Here is a 16,694-nt window from a genome sequence, read left to right as displayed (position 1 = left end):
AGTCGTGGCCCTGCTCCCCAGGAGTCTGCTGTGGGCAGATTTAAGGTCTACCATCCCGGGACTTCCCTGGCGGCCCAGTGGCTATGGCTCTGCACTCCCAGTGCAAGGGGCCAGGATTTGATCCCTGGTCAGGGAACCAGATCCCACATGCCACAACTAAAGATCCTGTATGCCTCAACTGAGACCCAGCATAGCCAAATATAAAATAATGAAAACAAAATATTTTGTAAAAAGATCTACCATCCTCTCTAGATTATCCGTCACCACCCTCTCTCGCCCCTGCCTGCCACCCTCCAACTGTTCCTTCCTGACCATCACGCTTGCCTCACTGTAGGCAGGTAGGGCTGCTTCCCCTACCAGCTGGGCCAGCATCACACCGACGCCTCGTACCTCCAGCACTGCTTCTCCCGCCCAGGCGAACTGTGCCCACTGGTCCTGTGCCCATCGGTGGTGAAAGCCCAACTAAGCACCCAGCCGAGCAGAGCAAGAAACCTCCCCTGGGGTGTTTTGAAGTTTTGCAGCAGTGGCCAGAGGCTCACAGCCACACACTGGCCTTTACCCTGCAGGGCACGCCCGGGGAGGGGAGAGGGGCAGGGCAGCCGCCAGCCGCTCTGGCATCTACAACCGCAGGCCCTTTCGCCTACTGAGCAGGTTCTGAGGAATCTCTGCCCACCAACAGCAGCGGGCGTGATCCCGTGAAGATAACAGTGTCTCGTACAATGTCGAGAAGTTCAGTTCAGTTCAGCTCAGTTCAGTCGCTCAGTCGTGTCCGACTCTCCGCGACCCCATGAATCACAGCACGCCAGGATTGCTGAAAATCCTCCAGGCAGAAAGGAGCATTCCCGCTGAGGACTTTAGACTTGATGGAAAAACAGCGTTTGGGGACCTGAGGTAGTAAATGAATTACGAAAACCCGGGCGACAGACTGCCTTTCCCACCTTCTCAGTCCCAGCCTAAAGGTCCCTTCTCCTGGAGGCCCTCTCAGCGCCCCCCACCCCTCTCTGAGGGAAGAGGTTATGTCTTATGATAATTACAAAAACAATAATAATAATAGCTAAAAGTGTCTGTTGGGCTTCCCAGGTGGCAAAGGGGTAAGGAATCCATCTGCCAATGGATTAATGCTGGAGACGCAGGAGACCCGTTTTGACCCCTGGGTCAGGAAGATCCCCTGGAGGAGGAAATGGCAACCGGCTCCAGTATTCTTGCCTGAAAAATCCCATGGACAGAGGAGCCTGGCAGGCTACAGTCCATGGGGTTGCAAAGAGTTGGACACGACTACGCACGCACAAGTGCCAGGTCTGGACAAGAGGCACAAGTGCCAGATCGTCCTGAACACTTAGGAGGCGGGTATTATCCCATTTGAAACTTTACTGAGTGGCAACTTTGTTGCTGTTGTTCAGCAACTGGCATACTATAATCATATTTAACAACATTTTTATAGCTCTCTGCAGTTTATAAAGTACTTTATCTTTTTTTTAAGATTCTTTTTTTGATGTGGACGATATTTTAGGTCTTTATTGAGTTTGTTATAATATTGTTTGTTTTATGGTTTGGTTTTTTTGGCTGCAAAGCACATGGGATCTAACCTGCACCCCTATTGGAAGGTGAAGTCTTAACCAGTGGACCACCAGGCAAGTTCCTAAAGTACTTTAATAGACACTCTCATAGGGCTTCTTGGTGGCTCATCTGGTAAAGAATCTGCCTGCAACGTGGGAAACCTGGGTTCGATCCATGGGTTGGGAAGATCCCCTGGAGAAAGGAAAGGCTACCCACTCCAGTATTCTGGCCTGAAGAATTCCATGGACTGTATAGTCCATGGGATCGCAAAGAGTCGGACATGACTAAGCAACTTTCACTTGCAGACACGCTCATTTGCTACTAACAGGAACCTTGACGAGCCGAATGGACAGCAGCATCTTCGCAGTTTCATTTTCGAGAAGGAAAATGGCCCTTCCAGCCCCATCTGCTGCCCCCCACACCCTAGCACCACCTCCTGAATGCCCCGCCGCCTCAGTGTTCTGTCCTGCAGCCCACTTGCCATTTCCTCTCACTGCACCAGCATACTGGGCGCTGGACCTTTGGCAGGATAAAGGCGAGAAACAGCCAGGGTCTGGGGGCGAGGGGAGTGGGTGACAGTTGGGTGAAGTCAGGCAGAAGCCTCCCCGCACTGAGGGCAGAGCCCTGATGAAGTGAAGGCAGGGGCCACACACCCTCATACACCAGCTGTGGACCCTACACCACGTGATTCCATGGGAAGGGCAAGGTCTGACAGTCAGAAAATTCAGGTTCAATGTCCAGCTTTGCTACCATATAACCTTGAGGATCGATCTGCCTCTCAGCACCTGTGTGATACTGTAATCTATAAGAATCATATAACCCTGTTTTTTTTTTTTTTTTTTTTCCAGGTTCCAGAGGGCAGAGCTCCTAAAGCCCTTGGAATTTCCTGAGTGGTAGGGGAAACAGGAGCAACTTTTCTCATTCATAATTAGCCCCTTTCAATCACACCTGGGATTATGCTAATGCAGTGACTCCTGGGGAGCCCCTAGACAGCGTCAGGATGGGGGCTGGTTGCCAGAGGAATCAACCCTGTGACTAGAAGTTTGGAACTTTCAGCCCTACTCCCCTACATGGAGGGGAGGGACTGGCCTACCAGACCTGTGTAAGGGAACCTCCACAAAAACTCCAAGCGATGGACTTCAGAGAACTTCCAGGTTGGTGAATCCACCCATGTGCCAAGAGATGGTGCACCCCCATCCGTGGGGACAGAAGCCCCTGCACCCCGGATCCTTTCAGATCTTGCCCTATATATGTCCTGTCTAGCTCTTTATCTGACTGTTCACGGTATCCTTTATAGGAAAACTGCTAATAGCAAAGTACTTCTCTCAATTCTGTGAGCAGTTCTAGCAAATTATGAAATCTGAGGAGGAGTCAGGGGAATCTAATGCACAGCTGGCTGGCTGGAAGTCCAGGAGGCCAGGTCTTATGATCAGCATCTGAAGCAGGGGCTCTCATGTGGGACTGAGTCCTTCACGTGTGGCACCTGCACTAGCTCTCAGTGTCAGAACTGATTCCATGTCAGGACTGAACTGAATGGGAGGATACCTAGCTGATGTCTGCAGAGAACTGGAGAATTGGTTAGTACGGGGGAAACCCACATATTCAATGTCAGATGTGTTATGAATGAAAAGCAGTTCATACCTGTCAACCCACCTATAAAGCAGGCTTACCTGCCCAACGAAGAGCAGACTCACATAAAAGACCCTGATGCCGGAAAAGACTGAAGTCAGGGGGAGAAGGGGATGACAGAGGATGAGATGGTTGGATGGCATCATTGACTCAATGGACATGAGTTTGAGCAAGCTCTGGGAGATGGTGAAGGACAGGGAAGCCTGGCATGCTGCAGTCCGTGGGGTCACAAAAAGTCGGTCACGACTGAAGAGCAACAATCTGCTCACCACAGAGGGCTGACAAGTGAGTGACCTGTTGTATGTGAAACTGCAGACCATCCCTTCGGTTTCATAAACTGTAAACTGCAAAACGTCCTCAATGATTAGATTTCATACAATGAGAGCCATCAAGTGTTATTCAAGCACCGATTGCCTGTAACACATACTTGATGGACAGAGGATAATATAGAACATGACCTGTGTCTTCAAGAAACTTTCTGTCTGGCGAGGAGACATGAGCAGTACATTTGAAATATAAGAACTATTTAACACCTGGAGAAGGAAATGGCAACCCACTCCAGTGTTCTTGCCTGGAGAATCCCAGGGATGGGGGAGCCTGGTGGGCTTCCGTCTATGGGGTCACACAGAGTCGGACACGACTGAAGTGACTTAGCAGCAGCAGCAGCAGCAGCATACGCAAAGGATATGGCGGAAGGCAGCTGAGGAGAGCTGGGTACGGTGTCACGGGGGAGGGGATTTGACTCGTGCTCAGAGGAAGGATCCACTTGAGAGATCCTGGCAGGTTGCAACACCTGGCACATGGGGTGCTGGCAGGCAGATGGGCAGTGAGAGGCTGGGGCTCCTCTCCCTGCAAGCCTGACTAGTTTAGGGTCAGGGTCAGGCGTCACCAAGTAGATGCTGATCGAGTGAAAAGTCTGGTATGGAATCAACAGAAAATGAAGTTGGAGAGGTTCAGGGAAACGGGAAGCAAAGAAAAGGCACTCATTCATTCATTCGCTATCGATCGAGCGTTTGTAACACGCCAGGTATCACTAGGCACTCGGACAGAGAGAAGTCCCTGCCCTCGTGAAACTGACGCTTCATCCAGTTAGGAGGAGACCAAGTACACAAACAAGATAGTTCCAGACCCATCCAGATTAGTAAGTACTGACGGCCTCGTCTCTGACTTCCTCCTCATGACAGGCGTCTCTTGCCTGACCGAGAATAAAGTCAGAGGAACCACATCCCTTCATCCCTGGTCCAGGACTGCTGCTGCTGCTGCTAAGTCACTTCAGTCGTGTCCGACTCTGTGTGACCCCATAGATGGAAGCCCACCAGGCTCCCCCGTCCCTGGGATTCTCCAGGCAAGAACACTGGAGTGGGTTGCCATTTCCTTCTCCAATGTGTGAAAGTGAAAAGTGAAAGTAAAGTCGCTCAGTCGTGTCTGACCCTTAGCGACCCCACGGACTGCAGCCTACCAGGCTGCTCCATCCACGGGATTTTCTAGGCAAGAGTACTGGAGTGGCTTGCCATTACCTTCTCCGAGACACTAGGGAGAAAAGGCACATTCCTTATCAACTTCTGCTCCTGGGACGTTTGAGACAAACTTCATCTATTCCTTGAAACACAGACACACCACACACAGCCAGTCTCTCCCTTCTCCTTGAATCTTTATCCTGTGACCTGGAGGAGAGTTTGGCCTGTTTGCAGTTGAAGATAAGAACCAGAAGCCATCTGGGACCCGTATCTGTTTTTCCTCCCTGTAAACTGAGGGAAAGGTTTTCTTCTAAGCAAATGGGAGAAGTCCTCCCTGCTTACACCTGAACTGTGAGTCTGCTCAAATGCCAGAAAGCTGGCCTCCCAGGAGGTGGTGCCGCCTGCTTTCCATTCACTGCTGTCTAGGATACAATCACAGACTCATGTCCGGAGCAGAGCTGATCTTTCCCAGGCTCCTAAGGGAGAGTCAGGCCTTCCGGCTCGGGGGCTCCAGTGCACTTCATCCAGACCCGAGTGAGCCAAGGACGTGCATCTCAGCACGTGTCTGCTTCAGGCCCCTGGCCTGGTGCTGTGCTCAGAGCAGACGCTCCCCATGACTGCCACCAGCTGCACCATCTCCACAAGGGACCCCAGGCAAAGGAACCAGGTGGCCTTTCCCCTAAATGTTGCCACCACACAAAGGCATTCTGGCCCAGAGCTCCAGGACCGACGGCCCATCTTCCTCTGTCCCCAGGTCTTAGGCAGAAGCCCTTTTGACTGTCAGGTAGGGTTTGTCTTCCTCGGGCTCCTCGGTTTTGCCCACCCCTGACCAGTGTCCCCACCAGCCCGTGAGCGTGCCCCAGAATCCCCCTGCCATCTCCTTTCCCAAGTATGAGAAGGCTACCAACTTCCAGAGAGGAGAAACGGCAGCCACAGTGCATGCACGACCCCCCCCAAGGAGGGCAACCTGGAGGTGCTGAAGGTGGTCCCCTTACCGTGGCAGCTGGTCTGCAGGGCCCAGGGAGGCCACGCTGTCCTCAGTGCCGGAACGAACACCCAAGTCTGGGCCCTCTGCCGGCTGCCTGTTTATAAGTGACGTTCTGGGTTAAGCCTCTGTCAGTGACTTTCCAGAATTGCCCCCTCCCTTACGGCTCAGGGGAGAGAGAGGCTGCTTGTGAGCCAATCTCCAACTCAGGACTAGACCTTGAACAGACTGTTTGAGAAAAGGCAAAAAACACAAAATCAGGTCAGGGGTGAGCTGGGAGGAGGCAGTGAAAAGCCGCTGCCCGAGGGTTCTGGCGGAAGGATTAAAGGGCAGTGTGTTTGGGTTTTACAGGGGGCGGAGGAGCAGGTCAGGGAGGGAGAGATCTTCTGGCCTAAGAAAAGGAGCAGAGGATCCAATGGGAGAGAAAAAACGAGGCATCTAGTGTCCTCCTCCTGCTGAGTCCTCAGGATGTCTCAGGCTGTACTCGGGGAACAGGCGACATCATGGGGCCAGGAGACTGGATTCCTCACAAGGGCATATGTCACCTATTGGCCCTTGTGGGCTGTTGACCTGGTATGACTTCATTAGCAAGGGCTTTATTTTTTCACTTAATTTTTGGCCACACTGTGCAGCTTGCCTCCAACCAGGGATTGAATTTGGCAGTGAAAGCGCCGAATCCTAACCACTAGACCACCAAAGAACTTCCTTAGCAAGGTTTTAAAATGCTTGCCCACACTAGTGAGCCAACCCAGACCAGTTCACTTAAGGTACTGTTCTCCCAAAGACCAGGCCAATCAAGAAGAGGAACAGAGCGCCCACCCACTGGGCACCACCCGCTACCACCAAAACAAAAGACAAACCAGCCTCAGCCCTGACACGTTCTTGGAGGAAGCAGTCAATAACTCACTGTCCTAACACTTTGCTTAGTGTCCAGAACCCAAGGTTAATTAGTCAGAGAGGGCTTTCTCTGGCTCCACGTGTCCGCCTGACATGGCAAGTGGTGCCCCGTCAAGTTGGTCTGCTGAGCCTGCCAATGAAATGGGGGTGTGCCTGGCCCTAAGTCAGGCAGAGGTCCACATCACAGGAGCCTCCGGAAGCCCACAAATTAAGTGAACGCACAGTCAGGCAGGGAGCTTGCTCACTCCTCTAGGATCCAGATCCTGACCCGCACAGGTACTTCTGTTTCCACCTCTTCTCCATCTTTCGCCAGTAGCCTTGTGACTCCCCTCCGGCCCACCAAGGCAGGGTGAGAACCACTCCTAAACCCTGCAAATTATAGGCAGCTGGAGACCCTAGGAAATGACGCCAGAATGACATTCCAGTGAAAGGCTATGTCGGGGAACAGAAAAATGGTTCATCATCTGTAAAATGGGGATTAACAACACACACCTTGCACAGTTGTTTGTGGGGGATCAAGTGAAAGTGAAGTCGCTCAGTCGTGTCTGACTCTTTGCGACCCCGTGGACTGTTGCCTACCAGGCTCCTCCGTCCGTGGGATTCTCCTGGTTATTATGAACAGCCACGTTCTATTCAACAGCAGCAGGAAAGGGATCCAGAGATAACCCTGGAGGATAAGGAAGAGGCTGACAGGTGGCCTGGCAGGGAAGCAGGAAGAAGTGTTCCAGGAAGACGGGGTGTTGTGACAGGGAGGCCACCGAGCTTTACGAGTTCACAAGCCACGCAAGGCTTGGTGCGGCTGGGACACCAGTTGCCACCACAAGGCTGGAGAGAAAGGCAGGCTCCCCACCCCTCACCTGCACCTCAGAGACACGAAATCATCCTTCCTGCCATTTTCAGTCTAAGCGGAACAGAACTTCCAGCATTGGAAATTGCGGCAACTAACTTCCTATGCAGTTGTGAAACACCACCCAGGCCACCAATTACTGCTTCTGCATGGCTGTTTTTTTTACCTTAGGAAACAGGAGTGGAGGCGGGGAGGAAAGGGCTGCCTCAGGCGAACTGATGGCAAAGTTACTCACTGCTGCTCTGGTTCAGAAGGGTTGCTCAGATATGGAAACACTGTTGACCATAGGTGTGACAGACAGACTTCCCATCAGGGACTCTACAGAGGAGAGACATTGGTCTGCACTCGGCTCTGTGGATGGGGAAAGGTGGGCAACGAGAGGCAGATCCTGCCTCCGTCCCAAGCCTCTTGTCTTGTACCACCAGAGCAGCTGGGCTAATCGCCTTGGTCCCCTGTTCTCTACCAAATGCAGCCAGAGGCACTGCGAGTCTGTGACTTCTATGGAGCAAAAGCAAGCAGACAGACTGTCTTCCATTTATTCAAAGAGGAAGGTCAGGTCATGGACACACTGCTATTTTCAAAACGGATAACAACAAGGACCTGCTGGATAGCCCAGGGAACTCTGCTCACTGTTACGTGGCAGCTTGGATGGGTGGGAAGTGTGGGAGAGGACGGATACATGTGAGTCCCTTTGCTGTTCACCTAAAACTACCAGGACATAGTTAATTGGCTATACCCCCACACAAAACAAAAAGTTTAAAGTTTGGAAGAAAAAAAAAGAACTTATAAGGAATGCCCACCAGGTAACAAACAGTGCTGCGTGCTACGGAGAAACCAAGTTAGAAGGCGATGACCCCTGCACTTTAAGAATTCACCGTGCAGAAGGCAGAGGCAAGACCTACACCATCAGCTTTAATCGCCAGAGGATTACGCCACAGGGCATAAGCTCCCGGGGGCTGTTTCCAGGCCTCTGTGAGCTCTTATCACCCTCAGAAGGATTCTACAGAGCCACCACTTTAAGATGTCAGTTCTAGGCCAATGAGCAAATATTTCTGAATTGACCTAACCCAACACTAGTGTTAAAGAGCCTCACAATTTCCACGAAACCCGCATTCTCTTCCTCCTCCACAGCACACACCGTCCAGAACCATACCTCCCCTCACCCAGCGCAGCACCCTGAGCTCTGGGAACTATGCTGAGCTGCAGCTCCAGCATGTAATTCCCGCTTTGACTTAAAAGTTGACATGACCCTTCAAACCTTAGTTTCCTCACCTATAAAACGCAGAATATTCTGAGTCATCTTATAAAGCTGCTCTGAGACCTCAATGAGGTCATGGGTTTTTGAAATGCCTGGAGAGCGTGGCACATTAGAGATGCCCAGAAAAGTGATCCCAAGGGTCAGTCCTTGTAATATCAGAGTTAATCCTTCTCTCTTCTCATCACGTCCTGGGGCTCAAGATAAAAGAGGCAGTGACATGGAAACAAGCCTGGAAGCCAAGAACAGAGCATCAGTCTCATGCAGGATGACGACTGGAAGGAGCTGTGAGTCAGAAAAACCCTGGGCCTCCCTCTGCTACTGTTAACAGTGCTGGGCTGAGAATCACTTTGCATACAGGACTACAGTTTCTTCAACCAATCAGGCCAGGGGTAGTAATAACCACGCCTCCTTCACAAAGGCAGTGTGGATTTTAAAAAATAACAAACCACAAAACCTTTACTGCAGTGCACTGTGCTACCCAAGTGCCAGGTCCTATGGAGACTCAGCCTAGTTGAGAGGAGAGTGGGGATGAGGGGTAAACAAGATAAAGGTAAAGCAATACACAGTGAGACAAGTGTCAAACAGAATAAAATTCAGAGGAACAAATTTATTTAATGCGAGAAACACAGGCTGGTTTGCTGAAAACTAAAAAAGTATCATTGAAAGGCTATAGAGACCTAATCAAAAGGAAAAACTCCTCATGTTCATGGATCAAAGGCTTAAGTGTTAAAATGGCAAATCTCCCACAATTGATCTACAGTTTCAATGCCTGCCATCTCTATCAAAAACCACAGCTGACTTTATTGGAAATCGACAAGATGATTTGAAAATCCACATGAGGGGACTTCCCTGGTGGTCCAGTGGTTAAGACGTCACCTTCCAACACAGGGAGTGAAAGAGTCTGATCCCTGGTTGGGGAACTAGGATCCCACATGCTGCTTGGCCGAAAAACCAAAACATAAAAAACAAAAACAATACTGTAACAAATTCAAATCAAGTCTTTAAAAAAATTGTTGTTGTTCAGTTTCTAATTGTTGTTGTTCTGACTCTTTATGACCCCATGGACTGCAGCATGCCAGGCTTCCCTATCCTTCACTATCTCCCCAAGTGCTCAAACTCATGTCTGTTGAGTCAGTGATGCCATCCAACCATCTCATCCTCTGTTGCCCTCTTCTCCTGCCCTCAATTTCTCCCAACATCAGGGTCTTTTCCAGTGAGTCAGCTCTTCAAATCAGGTGGCCAAAATATTGGAGCTTCAGCTTCAGCATTAGTCCTTCCAATGAATATTTAGAGTTGATTTCCTTTAGGATTGACCGGTTTGTTCTCCTTGCAGTCCAAGGGACTCTCAAGAGTCTTCTCCAACACCACAGTTCAAAAACATCAATTCTTTGATGCTCAGCCTTCTTGATTGTCCAACTCTCACATCCATACATGACCACTGGAAAAACCAAAGAACTATACAGACCTTTGTCAGCAAAGTAATGTCTCTACTTTTTAATACATTGTCTGGGTTTGTCATAGCTTTTCTTCCAAGGAGCAAGAATTTCATGGCTGAAGTCACCACCTGCAGTGATTTTGGAGCCCAAGAAAATAAAATGTGCCACTGTTTCCACTTTTCCCCCATCTTTTTGCCATGAAGTGATGGACTGGTTGCCATGATCTCAGTTTTTTGAATCTTGAGTTTTAAGCCAGCTTTTTCACTCTCCTTTCACCCTCATCAAGAGTCTCTTTAGCTCCTCTTTGCTTGATGCCATTAGAGAGGTATCACCTGCATTTCTGAGGTTGTTGATATTTCTCCCAGCAATCTTGATTCCAGCTTGTGATTCATCCAGCCCAGCATTTTGCATGATGTATTCTGCATAGAAGTTAAATAAGCAGGGAGACAATATAGAGATTTGATGTACTCCTTTCCCAATTTGGAACCAGTCCATTGTTCTATGTCTGGTTCTAACTGTTGCTTCTTGAACTGCATACAGGTTTCTCAGGAGACAGATAAAGAGATGGGGATACCAGACCTCCTGAAGAATTTTCCAGTTTGTTGTGATCCACACTGTTTAATGCTTTAGCATAGTCAATGAAATAGAAGTAGATGATTTTCTGTGATTCCCTTGATTTTTCTATGATCCAACAGATCTTGGCAATTTGATCTCTGGCTCCTCTGCGCTTTCTAAATTCAGCTTGTACATCTGGTAGTTCTCAGTTCATGTACTGTTGACATCTAATTTGAAGGATTTTTAGTATTACCCTGCTATCATGTGAAATGAGAGCAACTGTATGGTAGTTTGAACATTCTTTGGTATTGCCTTTCTTTGGGATTGGGATGAAAATTGACCTTTCCCAGTCCGGTGGCCATTACTGACTTTTCCAAATTTGCTGGCATATTGGTGCAGCACTTTCACAGCATCATCTTTTAAGATTTTATTTAAAAAAAACTCTTTAAAAAATTAAAATCCACATTTAAATGCAAAGGAACTAGAACAGCCAAAAAAAAAAATAATAATAATGAAAAAGCACACAATTGAAGGACTCACACTTGCCAACTGCAAAACCCACTATGAGGTTACAGTAATCGAAACCTGTGGTACTGGGATATGGATGGACAGATCAGGGAAGAGAAATGAGGGTCCAGAAAAGTCTCACATTTACAGTCAGTCAATCTTCAACAGGGTATCAAGACAATTCAACAAATGGTGCTAGAGAACACCTAGACATACAGATGCAAAAGAATGAGACTGCACCCCTGTCTCACACCATCTACAGAAATGCACACAAAATGAATCCAAGACTTACATTTAAGGTCTACAACTGTAAAAATCTTAGAATAAAATATAAATCCTCGTGGCTTTGGATTAAGCAATCATTTCTTAGCTATGACAGCAAAAGCACAAGCAATCAAAAAAATATATATATATAAACTGGCTTTACCAAAATGAAACTTTTGTGCTTTCAAGGACCTCACCAAGAAAGTGAAAAAGACAAACCACAGAATGGGAGAATAGTTTTATAAATCATATGATCTGATACAGTTCTAACATCCAGGATATATAAAGAACTCTCATAACTCAAAACAAAAACAACACAACTAAAAATGGGCAACAGATTTGAATACACATTTCCCCAAAGAAGACATGCAAATGGGCGGGAAGCATAAGAAAAGATGCTTAATATAATTAGTCTTAAGAAAATGCAAATAGGAGTAATTTCCTTTTTTAGGAAATAATATTTTCATATTCTAGAACTAACATCAAAAAACGATGTCCTTTTCATAAAAGGGAACTGGAATGCAGAAGCAGGAAGTCAAGACATACCTGGTGTAACAGGCAAGTTTGGCCTTGGAGTACAAAATGAAGCAGGGCAAAGACTAACAGAGTTTTTGCCAAGAGAACACACTACTCAAGCAAACACCCTCTTCCAACAACACAAGAGACGACTCTACACATGGATATCACCAGATAGTCAACACTGGTGAAATCAGACTGAAATCATACTGATTATATTCTTTGTAGCTGAAGATGGAGAAACTCTATACAGTCAGCAAAAACGAGATTGGGAGCTGACTGTGGCTCAGATCATGAACTCGTTATTGCAAAATTCAGGCTTAAATTGAAGAAAGTAGGGAAAACTACTAGCCCATTCAGGTATGAACTAAATCAAATCCCTTACGATTATACAGCGAAGTGTCAAATCGATTCAAGAGATTAGATATGATAGAGTGCCTGAAGAACTATCGACAGAGGTTCATAACATTGTACAGGAGGTGGTGATCAAAACCATTCCCAAGAAAAAGAAATGCAAAAAGGCAAAATGGTTGTCTGAGAGGGCCTTACAAATAGCTGAGAAAAGAAAGAAGCAAAAGGCAAAGGAGAAAAGGAAAGACATATCCATCTGAATACAGAGTTTCAAAGAATAACAAAGATAGATAAGAAAGCCTTCCTAAGTGAACAATGCAAAGAAATAGAGGAAAACAATAGAATGGGAAAGACTAGACATCTCTTCTTGAAAATTAGAGATACCAAGGGAACACTTCATGCAAAGATGGACCTAACAGAAGCAGAAGAGATTAAGAAGTGGTAAGAACACACAGAATAACTATACAAAAAAGATCCTCATGACCCAGATAACCACAATGGTATGATCACTCACCTAGAGCCAGACATCTTGGAGTACAAAGTCAAGTGGGCTTCAGGAAGCATCACTGTAAACAAAGATAGTGGAGGTGATGGAATTCCAGCTGAGTTATGTCAAATTGTAAAAGATGATGCCGTGAAGATGCTACACTCAACAAGCCAGCAAATTTGGAAAACTCAGCAGTGGTCACGGGACTGGAAAAGGTCAGTTTTCATTCCAATCCCAAAGAAAAGCAATGCTAAAGAATGCTCAAACTATGGTACAATTGTACTCATTTCACATACTAGAAAGGTAATGCTCAAAATTCTCCAAGCTAGGCTTCAACAGAAAGTGAACTGAGAACTCCCAGGTGTTCAAGCTGGATTTAGAAAAGGCAGAGGAATCAGAGATCAAATTGCCAACATCCATTGGATCATAGAAAAAGCATCTACTTATGCTTCACTGACTATGGATAATGAACCAACTCATTAGAAATGATCCTGATGCTGGGAACGATTGAAGGCAGGAGAAAGGGATGACAGAGGATGAGACGGTTGGATGGCATCGCCAACTCGATGGACGTGAGTTTGAGCAAGCTCTGGGAGATGGTGAAGGACAGGGAAGCCTGGCGTGCTGCAGTCTATGGGGTCGCAAAGAGTCGGACACGACTGAGCGACTGAACAACAACAAGGGCAATATTTTCATAGCTTTTTCAGACAATTGTGGATACCACTGTTTGGTACTATATCAAAACTTGACAAATACTAAATTACAGTGTGAAATCTGAAACCCTATGAACTTTACTGTTATGTTAAAACCCAATGGCCTTTCTTAAATTCCAAGTGGGCCTCTTCCCAACATGATTTTGTAACTTCATACCCTGGTCATTTGGAAAATATCAGTTTACTGAATTATGCTGATCGTCAAGATGTTGACACACTTTATAATAAAATGCCAAGATGTCATAGGTGTCATATCACCAATCTCATCAGAAAACTTTTAAGTATTGAGAAGCTGTCAAGCTCAAGAGGATGGATATAAGCTTTCCAAAATTCTAATTTTGGCTTGAAAGTTCTAATTTTACCATTGGCAACAAATACTGTTAGTTGTTTTCTTTGAAGCAACAGGCTCACTACATTCATTTTCAAGAGAAAGTTTGTCAGGTACCCAAATCTGAATAACCATGGCTACTAGTTATTTGCAAGTAAAAATAGCATCTCCTGGAAAAAGGGGTTTTTGAGTTCAGCTTGTAACTCAAAAATCCCAGAAGTGCTTTCCCTCGAGCCAACCAATACAGTTCATTTACTTCCCATCTCAACACACAGAATGTCAAAGACCTGCACACAAGCATACAGAGTTAATAAAATGTGTTCACTTTACTACTTCATCAAGACCAGTCTTAACTGAAGCTGGGTTTTTTTTTGGCCACGCCACATTGCATGTGGGATCTTAGTTCTCTGACCAGCAATCAAACCCGTGTCTTCTGCATTGAAAATGCAAAGCCTTAACCACTGGATCGCCAGGGAAGTCCCATAAGCTGGCTCTTTTGAACTGCAAGTGTGTGGAGGTGAAGAGATCCACTCCAATTCCTCTGAAACCGCCAGCCATTTGCCCTCCATTTCTTATGCACCATTGGTGCAAAAGTGAACACAGTGAAAAAGGCAAGTCATTTCCTAGTATTATACGAAAATCTGGCTCAGGGGCCCCTCTGAGGACCTGCGGGGATCCAGGGACCCCACTTGAGGAACTAGGTCTAGGAGGCCACTCCCTGTGGATGGAGAGAAGGAAAAACAACTTTAAAATCAAGCAAACAGGATTCTTCACTTTGTGACAGAGGAGGTAGAGGAGGCGAGTGCAGCGCTGTGATTCCTGCACTGTGTCAGGGCAGGTGGGCTGACCTCAGCACCCTATATTTGACAGGCTTAAAGGGCCAAAGAGTTTCAGCTGAGCAGATCGCTTCCTGCGGTTTCAGAGTCTTATAGACAAACTCTCCGCTTGTGTTCTCTTGGCCCCACACCACTTTTCCATTCCTTTGCTGTCGACGCAAAAGAGGCCCCTTCAGTCTCAGGATTGTTCTCCAGCTCAGCACTAGATTGGGTGAAGCAGGACGCGTGCAGCTGGGGAAGGATGGCAGGAGGCAAAGCAGACAGACAAGAGGGCAGCAAATGCATAACCATGGCTCTCCCAGCTGGCCTCAGTCTCAGTTCACCTGGCGGGGAGGGCCTTCCTACCAATTCTCTGCATTCCCACCACAGCCCCTTCCTGCCAGTCAGAGCTAGCCTGGATTCCTACCAACCAGCCCCTTAGGTCAATGTGAATAGAAGGGTTTTCCCCCTTTTCCTTTCTCCAAACTAAGGTCTCTTGGTAGGAAAGGCCCCCCTCTCAGCATCTGAGCTATCAGCTCCCACCCAGCAGCGACCAACACAAGACTCCATGTTGGCTCAAAGCCTTATCCTCCCAGGATCCCAGTAAAACAATGTGAAGTCAGGGTGGGAACGGATTTCTCATTTGTGACTAGACTGTTACAACTGCAGCGGCAGAAAAGCCGCTGGCCTGGGAGCTGAAAAAAGAAAACAGAGTGCCATTCAGACCCAAGGGACAAACAATAGGCCCTTATCCTATTTTCAAATCCAGGCAGCTAGGCAGAGCTGGAAGCCCTGAGGGGAAGCCCCTGGACAGGGCTGCCCTAGGATACGTGAAGTCTCAGGCAAATACTTGGAGGGGGACAGGGGAAATGCCCACATCTATATAAAAAACTTGAGTCACTCAAAATGTCAACACCATTTTGGCCATGCAACCTAACACAATCCTACATAAGAAATACTGTGGCCAGCAGTGTAAGCTGCCCTCCTGGAATGGAGACCGGACTTTAGGCCCAGGGACAACCCCACAGGACATCTGGTTGTCCCTGCACAGGGTAGAGGGTTGACAGCACCCAAAGGGACTGATGTGGATCCCAATCTGTGTTCAGAATGTTACCTCATGGAGAACAGTTCCTCGAGAGGCACTAGGCCAAGTACTAAGGCTTCCATGACAAATATCTCAAAATCTGTTAAGGAGCAGAGAAGGCCATCAGGTGGAATGGCCCCTTGCTCCTCCCTGAAGTCACAGCAGGGAACCAGAAAGACACCCTGATCTCCTGTCCTCAGGGAGACAGACAGAAAGCCAGTTGCTGTGTAACTGCAGCCTTGATGTAAGGACCTTCACCCGATACCATGCCAATGATACCGTGGGCTGGTTAGGAGCAGTACCAACCGGGGTCCTAGGGTGCGCGGCGGTTGCGGGGGTAAGGGGCTCACCTGGAAGGCAGATCCGTAATCACGCCAGACAGAGAGGGGGTGTGGCTCCAGCCAAGGAGGGCGTGGCTGCCATAGCTCCTCCCACCCCCACTCCGGTTCACTGAGAGTTTGAGCCATGAAACCTGCCCACAGTTTCCTGTGTTCTGCCAAGATCCGCACCCAGCCGCTGCCTGCTGGGAAGCAGATAACAGCACTGCGGGGGAGGCTTCTCCTGGCCCTCTCGGGTGAAGGTACTCTCACATCCAGGCTGCAGTTACACAGTAGCCAGCCTTCTGTCTGTCTCCCTGAGGACGGGAGATCAGGGTCGTCTTTCTGGTTCCCTGCTATGACTCCAGCAAGCAGCAGGGGGCCAAGAAGAGGGTGAGCACTCGGTAAATGGTTGGGTAACAAGTGTCTCTCAGCTACACAGTGGCCCCTGCAGCTGGGGCTAGCTGCTGACCACTCAGGGCCCAGTGCAGGGGTCCTCCCCTCCATGGGGGCTGCTGGGAAAGGGGCAATAGGCCTCAGCTGGCCTCGTGGGGAATAGTTCTTCAAGAGGCACCGGCCAGGTTCTGAGGCTTCCATGACAAATATACTGATGTCTCGTAATAAAGCAGTACAGTGAGTGATCAGGTGGGATTTCCTGACCTCAAGGAGCGAACACAGGGGAGGGGGAAGG

At 48.1% G+C, this 16,694-nt stretch overlaps 1 protein-coding gene across 8 annotated transcripts in view; it reads right to left on the bottom strand.

Moving 5' to 3' along the window:
* PC (pyruvate carboxylase) overlaps window positions 1–16,694 on the bottom strand; it is a 107,022-nt gene that overhangs the window by 48,362 nt on the left and 41,966 nt on the right. For 3 of the 8 annotated variants that reach the window (XM_055415424.2, XM_055415428.2, XM_055415426.2), the window contains exon 3: window positions 5,639–5,725. The exons of the other annotated variants lie outside the window; for them this stretch is intronic. The gene's annotated coding sequence lies outside the window, so the exon portion shown is untranslated. The remainder of the gene's footprint in view (window positions 1–5,638; window positions 5,726–16,694) is intronic. 8 annotated transcript variants of the gene reach the window in all.

The sequence above is a fragment of the Moschus berezovskii genome, chromosome 25 (assembly GCF_049115385.1).
Source record: "Moschus berezovskii isolate FMDL1 chromosome 25, NW_MosBer_1.0, whole genome shotgun sequence".
Classification (NCBI taxonomy): Eukaryota; Metazoa; Chordata; class Mammalia; order Artiodactyla; family Moschidae; genus Moschus; species Moschus berezovskii.
The sequence above is the reverse complement of the archived record's forward strand: the minus strand, read 5'-3'. Positions and strand labels throughout refer to the sequence as shown.